This window comes from Hemicordylus capensis, chromosome 4 (assembly GCF_027244095.1).
Source record: "Hemicordylus capensis ecotype Gifberg chromosome 4, rHemCap1.1.pri, whole genome shotgun sequence".
Classification (NCBI taxonomy): Eukaryota; Metazoa; Chordata; class Lepidosauria; order Squamata; family Cordylidae; genus Hemicordylus; species Hemicordylus capensis.
The window spans coordinates 95,794,703-95,805,188 of NC_069660.1; positions in this window are offsets into that span (position 1 = coordinate 95,794,703).

Sequence of the window (10,486 nt, forward strand, 5' to 3'; positions counted from 1 at the left end):
CCTGGGCTTTGGCCCAGAAGTCCAGGAGTAAGAGCACTTCTGAGTTTTACCAATGCCAAGCACACACTGTTGTGCTTCCAGTTCTTCTATCTACACAGAATCATAAAGCTGGAAGGGTTTTTTAGGCCAGCTCCCTGCTTCATTTAGGAATTCTAGAATTAGAACATCCCCAACTGCTGACTGTCCAGCCTCTGCTCAATAAGACCTCTAGATTACAGCACCTTGGTAGAAAGAACCTCAGAGTCATAAAAGACTCTGGAAGTGTTCTGGTCCAGCTCCCTGCTCAGTGTAGATAATTGGTTTAACTGTTGAACTACTACTGTTAAGAAGTTTCTCCTAATGTTCAACTAACATCTACCCTCCTGTAAGTTAAGCACATTAGCTCTAACCTTGCTTCCTTTAGCCAGCAGAGAACAGGTCTTTTGCCCTCTTCTCTGTGATAGCCCTTCAAATATATAACATATAAAGTTGTATGCAGAATAAAATGAAACTGTTACTTTTCATGACTTGGAAACTATGGTTCTATTCATTTAAATTAACATTCCATTTTCAAAAGGGGTACATAGGAATCTGCCTTAAACTGAGTCAGACCATTGGTCCATCTAGCTCAGTAGATGGACAGTACACAGCCTGGCTGCGGCATCTCCAAGGTTGCAGGCAGGAATCTCTCTCAGCCCTCTCTTGGAGATGCCAGGGAGGGAACTTGGAACCTAGATGCTCTTCTCAGAGTGGCCCCATCCCCTAAGGGGAATATCTTACAATGCTCAGACGTCTCCCATTCAAATGCAAACCAGGGTGGACCCTTCTTAGCAAATGGGGACAATTCGTGTTTGCTGGGTATATAGAGTTGGACTATGAATGGGGCAGGAGGTGGTTAGTGTATACTGCATGATAATATAAGCAAGCCTACACCTTTCCCAGGTTTGGTCCAGTACTCTGCACTCCAGAAATTAACAAGTTTATGCCATCTGGCATTAGCCCCTTCTTTTTTATTTTTTGCAAGTTCATTACATTGCTGATTCTTGCATGTATCAACAGCAATCCTGAGACACTTTTCACATTTACTGCTGCCAAGCCAGGTATCTTCCATCGTATACCTGGGTATTTTATTTTATTTTATTTTATTTATTTAGCCAGCCAGCCAGCCTAAATGCAGAACTTTGCATTTGCCGCTGCTGAATTTTCTTTTGTTAGTTTCAGCTTAGTTTTCCATTTCGTTAAGGTCATTTAGAAATGTTATTTCTAGGGACCTAACAAGGTTGCTGGTGGCCCCGGGAAAAGCTGCCAGGGCTAGGGATGTGCACAGAACCAGCAGTTCTTCTGGTTTGATGGCAGAGGGTGTCTAGCTTTAAGTGCGGGGGAGGGTGCACTTACCCTTCCCACCACTTCCCCCCCGCCGGCATCCGTTTTTGTAAAAGCCCATCAGGGCAGCAGCGTACCTCCCTGCTGCCCTGTTGCAACGGGTTAGCAGGGAGGTACGCTGCCGCCCCAATGAGCTTTTTAAACCATCTGCGAATCTATCTGAACAGATTCACAGATCTGTTGTGAGGAAGCTAGACGGTTGTCCAGGGCACCTGTCTGAAGGGGGTGCTGAGTCGAGCTTGGTACCTTGCTGTTTGCTGAGTATACTGCCTACAGTGAATTAGAAGGGGGGGGGGGAAGCAGATCTTTAAAATTTTATTTAAAGATCTACATCTTAGGTACTAAAATTAACTTCCATCAGTTGCCACGGGGCCCCAACGGCACTACTGGCACAGGGCACTATTTATCCTAGGGCCAGCCCTGCATCTAAATGTTATAATATTATAGAAAACAACTAAAGACACATCTCTTTAGCAAAGCATTTTAGTTAGATGATGTGTTTTTATGGAGATTTTAATCTGATTTTTATATGCTTTAACTTAAATTCATGGTTTGTTTTATGATGTAAACTGCCTAGAGACTTCAGTAGGTATACACATTTATTAAATAAATAAGTAATCAAATAATCTGGCCAACATTTAACCAGTTTGCTCACCAAAGTAACATGGAGAACTTTGGCAAATACCATGATGAAATCAAGATACATTACATCCATAGCATTTCTACAATCCACCAAGCTAGTAACGCAATTAAAAAAGAGAGATTAGAATAATCTGGCAGGATTTATTCTTTTCTTTCATTTTTTTCACACTTCCCCCAGGGAATTAATGGCTGCATATACATGCTCTCCCCTTTTATTCTCACAACAACCCTGTGAGGTAGGCTATGCTGAGAGAACATAATTGGTCCAATGTCATCCAGTGAGTCTCATAACTGAGTGGGGACTTAAAACTGTGTATCCCAAAGCCTAGTCTGACACTCTAACCATTACACCACACTGACTTCCTTGACAACCATGCTAGCTTCTACTAATCATGGCATTGTTATCACAATGTTTACAGACTGGATGCATATTTAACTACTTTTCCACGACCTGACTGTTGTATTGTCTCATGTTCAGTGGTCTCATTTATCATTAAATCCACTCCCAGATGTTCTTGCTGAACTTAAGTGGAGCCAATTTAGATTAACATGGCCCACACTGTGCCAAATTAATTAGTATGCAGTAGTGATTGGTTAACTCATTTGTTAATTTAAATAAAGGAAACAGAGACCAGATCAGCCTTCTTGAGGAAGAAGAAGGCTCACCAGCTGAAACCATGTAGAGACCATCCTGGCCACCTAATTCTTTAGGAGCTGTGCCAGATGCAGTAGGACTTTAAAGCTGTGAACCTGCTCCTTCAGAGGAAGTGGAACCCCATCCACAGTGCAACCCCACTACCTGAAACAGGATGCTGGACTAGATGGGCCTTGGGCCTGATCCAGCAGGGTTATTCTTATGTTCAGAACAGACTGAAATTCTCTACTCTGATTAGTCCTTCTACTAATCACCATCACATCTGCCTTGTCAGGATTAAGTTTTAGCTTGTTAGTTCACTTATTTATTTACTTGTTTTATTTTTACATTTATATCCTGCTCTTCCTCCAAGGAGCCCAGAATGGTGTGCATGGTTATGTTTGTCCTCACAACAGCCCTGTGAGGTAAGATAAGAACAGCCCTGCCGGATCAGGCCCAAGGCCCATCTAGTCCAGCATCCTGTTTCACATGGTGGCCCACCAGATAACGCTGGAAGCCTACAGGAAGGATTTGAGGGTATGCCCCCTCTCCTGCTGTTATTCCCCTGCAACTGGTACTCAAAGGCGTCCTGCCTTTGAGGCTGGAGGTGGCCTATAGCCTTCCAACTAGTAGCCGTTGATAGACCTCTCCTCCATGAAGTTATCCAAACCCCTCTTTAGTGGCAATTTAGTGGCAATCAATTTCATGGGATGACCCCTGGTTCTAGTGCTATGTGAGAGGAAGAATTTCTCTCTACCCACTTTCTCCACACCATGCATGATTTTATAGACCTCTATCATGTCTCCCCGCAGTCGTTTTTTTCCTAAACTAAATAGCCCCAGGTGTTGTCGCCTTGCCTCATAAGAAAGGCGCTCTAGGCCCCTGATCATCTTGGTTGCCCTCTTCTGCACCTTTTCCAGTTCTACAATGTCTTTTTTTAGATGTGATGACCAAAATTGTATGCGGTACTCCAGGTGTGGCCGCACCATAGTTTTGTATAAGGGCATTATAATATTAGCAGTTTTATTTTCAATCCCCTTCCTAATGATCCCTAGCATGGAATTGTCTTTTTTCACAGCTGCCACACACTGAATCAACACTTTCAACTATCTGTCCACCATGACCTTAGGCTGAGAGATATGCAACTGAGCCAGTAAGTTTCATGGCTGAATGGAGATTTGATCTCCAGTCTCCCTGGTCCTACTCCAACACTCTAACCACTATACCACATTGGCCCTCCATAGCATGCAGCCCTCCATAGCATGCAGCCCACCATAGCCTCCAAGCCATGACTTAGAACCAGAACTGACTCCCTGGAATCTGATAAGAAAGTAGGATGTCATCTTACTGTCATCTGCATATTGGTGCAGCCCCAATCTTTAGATGATACCAACCTAAGGAACCCCACAGGCCAACAGCCATGGGGTCAAGCAGTAGCCTCCAATTAGAACTGAAACGAGTCCAAAACTGACCCACCCATCCCCTACTCAGAGAGGTGGTCCATAAGGCTACATGGTTGCTGGATTCAAAAGCTGCTGAGAAGTGCAGCAAAACCAACAGGAATGTATACCCTGTCTAGTTCCCAATGTAGGTCATCCACCAAGACAATCAAGGCAGTTTCCATCTCAAAATCAGGTTGAAAACCAGATAATGTGAGTCATCCAAGACCTTCTGTAACTGGGCCACCACCATGCACTCTATCACTTGCCCCAAAAGAAGAGATTAGATCCCAGCTGGTAGAAGTTCAGATCAAAGGTGTTGAGAGAGAGGGCTGTTTTCATAAAGATCTAACCACAGTCTCTTTCAAAGCTGATAGAAACTTGTGCTCCCTCAAGGGGGGTCAAAAATAACCCCCAATAGCTGAACAATTTCCCCTGTTTAACAGCTTGTATAAGATGAGAAGTGCACATGATGACACCTGCATGCTTCTTCACATATCCAGCTCCCACAAGCCAAAAAGAATCCAAAACAGGATAATAGAGTTCAGTCCTAGTCAAGAGTCCTATTCATGTGTTATGTTCAACACATGTACGGTCTGTACAGTGTATGCACATATAGATCTGTATACACATACAAATATGTATGCACATACAATTTCCCACATGTTGCATTCAATGCACATAGTGTACACTTGCTTCTGTACCATGCATTTGCGGGATCTCTATGGGTTAACTTTTAAAGTTAATGTATGTACAGTCATGCAGCCAAAAAAATGTAAACATGTAGTGTACCTGCATACAGACCCCTGACTTGTATGCATTTGGAGCATGATGTCTGAATAGGGCTATTATGATCTAGAATCTAGATAATAATAGCCCTATTCAGATTCTAGATCCATAATGCCTCCCCTACTCACTTACCCTTCTCTAAAATTATCCCATTTTCACCAAAGAAATAGGTGTTCTTTGTTGCTGATAGGCTAGTACACAGAGCAACTCTGCCATCTAACCACTAGTAAGGTGGCCTGATTTTGAAAGCAAGATAATATATGCATATAGGTTGAAATTTTTTACAGGATCAAATTCCTGCTTTGGCTTTGGTTGGATTCTTTTCTGTTCTGTGACTTTATCTGAATTAATCATGTAATGATAACACAATGCTAGTTGTATGTGGAATATAAACGTTTCTGCTTCTATTTCTGGCTGATGACTGGTATTCGAGATCTTTGTGTGTGAGAGCTACTGTGTGAGAAATTCCAGAAGAATGCTCCGTAACTCTTATAGAAGAGCCTTCTGGCAGCTTAAAGGTTATACATACACATACTATCGATGTCCATAAAGCACCATTCTCATTGTGTGAGTCACAATAGTAATCTGTACTGAATTCCAGAAACTATATGCAATATAGTATATCACATATTCCATGGAAACAAAATACAGGTGGCTGGGAATTGCACTATCCCCTGCAACAGTAACATAATGAGTGTGGATTGCATGATATAAAGAATATTAAAGATGCAGCCCCTAAGTATAACAAAGGAAGGGAATGCAGAAGTACCCTAACATTTTAGGGACATAATTGAATTTTGTGTTTCTAGATTAAAATCATCATCATCATCATCATCATCACCACCACCACTCCACCCATCCCTACATACATTAGCATGTACCTTTCTGGGACAGAGTTTTGTCTAGCTCTATTATTGTTATTGGGGGAGAGGAATTATATGAAAACCATAACATAGAAATAACACTGATTAGAGTTGTTAGCTTCATCATAAGCTAACAAATAAGGACCAAATTACAAGTCTGGCAATAGACTTTAATTTTAAAATGTGCCTATCTGCTGAATAACTGTAAAATGTTGGGGTGGGGTAGGTAGGTGGGGTGATTTCAAGGAGTGGGTAGGGAGCGGGTTCTGAACCATTTCTTGTGCCAGCCACTTCCTCATGACCTTAGTGTAATATAGATATAGATAGATATTGTAGTTGGAGTCTACTACAGACCACCATACCAAGGAGAGAATGTGAATGATGATTTCCGGTAACAAATTATAGATCTTTAAAGGAAGCAAGAATTAGTAGTGATGTGAGACTTCAACTACGTTTATATTTGTTGAGAAACAACTTCTAATCTCCAAGCATCTAATCTCCAACAAATGTTTGCTTACAGGTTTCTCTTTCTGAGGTGGAGAAATAAATGGAATCCGCATCAGCTACCATTGTTGATGCTAACCAATAGGGAAGAGATGGTCAGTAAGGCTGAAGTAGTGGTAACTTTGGGAGCAAGTGATCATGTAATGCTGGAATTCTTTATCTTTTGGAAAGCGAAAGGTGATCATAGTAAAATGTGGTTTCCAGCAAAGCTGATATTAATAAGCTCAGATAATTGTTAGGTATGGTTCCATGGCTAAATCAAACAATTCCAATGAGAGAAAAATTGGAGCCATCTAAAAAAACAACAACACCCTAATGTGGGGGGTGGGGACATATAAGACATGGAAGAAAGGGCAGGTCACCAAGGACAAGTATGATTATTAGCCCAGACTTGAAGAGAAAGTGTCATGAAGGTAAAACTCATGCTAGTAGTGGATGTTAAGAAAAACAAAATGGGCTTTTTCAGGTATGTTAGAATGGAGATAGTAGGCCTGCTGCTTAATAAGATTGTTAAATGTGCCAAACAGAAGGTGGAACTGCTAACCTCCTATTTCACATATATCTTCCCCACAAAAGGAAAGAGAAGCAGCGTGAATGGTAAGGAGTCAGGCTTGAAATTTGAGTGTGATACAGAGTTGCAGGAAACACTTTTCTGTCTTATATGAGTTCAGGTCTTCAGGGTATCCTAGGGTACTAAAGACCTTGCTGATGTTATTTTAGAACGGATTTTAGAATCAGTTAAAATCTAACTGATTTTAGAACTTCCAGCTTTGAGAAATCTTGGAGAATGAGATGGGCTAATATTGCTGTTTCCAACTGGGGAAAGAAGCATGGAATAAACTAGAGACCATTTAATCTGACTTTGGTACTAGGGAAGATATGAGAACAGATAGTAAAACAGTCATTCTCCCAATTTGTCCCCATGCTTACTAATTGTATTTATCACAAAACCAGCCCCAGAAGACGGTATTAGACCCCTTTTCTCAGAACATGCCCTAGTTGTATATGTAAGAATTAGCTTAAGTAGAATCCTAGTACTGCTTAATGTTTACAGTGGGCATGTACACCAAGAAAGTTGCTGCTACAAATACAAATATAAAAACTGGTTCATAAATATCTTAGTTGCATCAAGTATATTTACAATTTATCTTCCCTAGTCATTGGCTGCCACAAGTGGCAGTCATTGGCTGCCATCATCAGTAATGAAAAGGAAAGAAAATATCCACTATAGTTCTCTGCTGAAGGAGTATCATAGGTTATTGTATTTTTAGAAATACAATAAAATATTACTGTCTTGACAGAGCACTTTTTCTGAGGGGCTAATTGAGGCTCTGAAGCTCTGTTTAAACCCTTACAAATGTGTTTAAACGGAGCCTCAACACAATATTTGAAATTAAATATATTAAACATATTTAAAATACAATATTTTTACAATAAAAGCAGTTTTGGGAGAGGGGTAATTTTGAGCAGAGAATGTGTAATCGTTCCCCACTCCTTCCCCACTCCAAAACATCCCCACCATATCTTCCTCCCTGTGGCATTTCAAACTTGTTTTCAAAGTGCTCAGACTTTGTCTCAGTGAGGCTACAGTCCTATGCATGCTTACTTGGAGTAGGTCCCATTGAATTCAGTGTGATTTACTTATGAGTAAACATTAATATTTTGTCATACTTTACCTCAGTCATGTATGGCAGGCCAGTATTAATATATATTCTAGACAGACTAAGGCCAAGAGACTGTTGACTTAACCTAAGGCCACCTAGTGAACTGAGATAAGATTTGAACTAAGTGGGCTGAGATAACTGAGAGAAGATAACTGAGATAAAATTTGAACTGGGATTTCCAGGCCAACAGCCCATGCATATATATAATGATTTATACCCTGACATTTCTCTCAAGCATTCATGGTTATTAACAAACAGTTAGGGGGGAAAAAGAAAAAACAAAAACAAAACTGTTAACAGTATAATCATAAAGCAAACTAGTAATCCAAAAGCAAACCTTACAATCAGCAAAGGTTGGTCTTAGATATTACACTCAAGGGTGTAGCTATAATTGAGTGGATGGGTTAAAAGAACCCGGCCCCGCAGCTCCTGAGGGGCCCTCAGCACCACCCCTCCCTATTTTCATCATTATCTCCCTCACTCTGAGGGGCCACAGGGAGAGGGACATACACAGCCCCCTCTCCCCTAACAACACCCACGATTACACTTCATAGGTTAGAGGACTCTGGAGACTTCATAGGTTAGAGGACTCTGGACCAGAAATACCAAATAGAAAGAATGCAGCTGGAGAAGACTGAATTTCACATATTGACTGGGATTTACCAGCCGATCTTTGGTTGCAGGCCATATACAAAATAAAATAAAATAAACCAAACATTTTAACCAACCATGACACCCAGTTACAGAGTGTAAAGTGACACCTGCTACAGAGCTTAAAGTGACAATTCTTAAACAGAAACATGTCAAAAGAAGACTAGAGCGAGAATCAGTAGAATTAGAATTTTTAACAAGGTTTGACACTTGCTCCACAAGCCTTAATTAAGACCAAAAAAATTTAAATCACATTTTAGAGTGAACTTAGCATTGCCAGGAAGTTATCACCTATGACTATTTTAAATTGTCACCATGTTTATTTTGTATATCTTTATCACTAGATTAAACCTCACATTTCTTCTCACATTTGACCCAGTTGTTTACTTTTCTATATACACATGCAAGTTTATACCTACCAAGGACTACACTGCATGCATGAGGTGAAGTGGACTGTAGCCCACAAATACTTCTGCTGCAATAAATTTGCTAATCTTCAAGGTGCCATAAGACTCTTTGCTGTCGCTGTTTATGCTGCTATAGACTAACATGGCTACCCCTCTGGAAGTTGTTATAGCAACATAGTAATAAAAACTGAGCTGTGGAACACTCCCCACAATTACAGATATGGGCTTAAAAAAAAAAACAAGAGGCAGAAAGATTTAGAATTGTGCATGTCACAATTTCAGGGCATGGTTCTATAGAAAAGGAAACAGCTGCACATAGCCACACAAAGACCTGCAAATCCATCCACAAAACAACAAGCAAAGGTAGAATTTGGGCTCACAGTGGGCCATCAGGTGCAATGTCTCTGAGCCCAAGTTCCTTTTCTACACAGTTTGCAGGAAGGGTTGGATCTTCCCTTCCCTGACACAACTGTTGCGGGCAGGGATATGCACCCCTTTGTGTGTTGGCTAAAGGAAGCTGGTTGTGATCACGTTCTCAACACAATTAACCTTCAACTCCTGGTCAGTATTTTCGCTCTGCTCTCTACTGGGGGATATTCCTCAGCAGCAGAGGATGAATATATGTACTAGCCCTCCTGGGGCAGTTTCAGGGCAAAGGGGATCTTGTTTTGACTCCCATATTTTCTTGCAAGGGTATTTTCCTGCCCTCCTCTCCTGCCCCCCCCCCCCCCCCGCAAAATTGGGGTGCTCAATGATTCTGCATGTGGTAGACCTACTTTAGAGAGAGAATATCATATTTGTTGTGACAGATCTCTGCCTCCTAAAGTTACACACAGAAGTATAATTAAAACAAAGCGGTTGCACTTCTTTGTTTCTGCTTCTTCTTCTTCTTCCTAAATCAGGTTGGGATAATTGGTCAATGGAGATGCCCACCTAATGTGTTTAAGTGAGATCTAATGTGTTTAAGTGAGAATTATTTGACAAGCATCCACTTATCAATTGGTTGGGAGAGGAAGGCTCTGCCTGTCTCAGGATTCTCTCCCTCTCTGAAACCCCCACTACCGGCATGCTTATTCAGCCTAAGCTCTATGTGGAAGATACGGAGCATCACAAGTCAACATTTCACATAATCCTTTCCTGATCAATTGGCTCTCCCAGTGTAAGAGACGACAGTATAGAACTTCTTTACTGAGTGGAAGACTGACCTCTGCTGGCAAATCAAATATAAGTTATTGAATTTGTGTAGTTGCTGCGCAATTATATTCTCCTCTCTGTATGGCAAAATGAATATTATGTTCATTGAATATCAGTATGAATATCAGTATGTTTATTGTTCATACTGGAAAGAGTAAACTATATTCAGCATGAGGAGGAAGTTTCAGTGTCAGAGATCTCTGCATTAGCACAGCCGCTCTTCAAATGATTTAATATTTTACTCAATTATAAAGAATCCAAGTTAGCTGGCTTGGTTGTAGAATTTCCCATGCTGGACCAGAAAATACGTATTTAGAAAATATAAATGTAAAGAGAC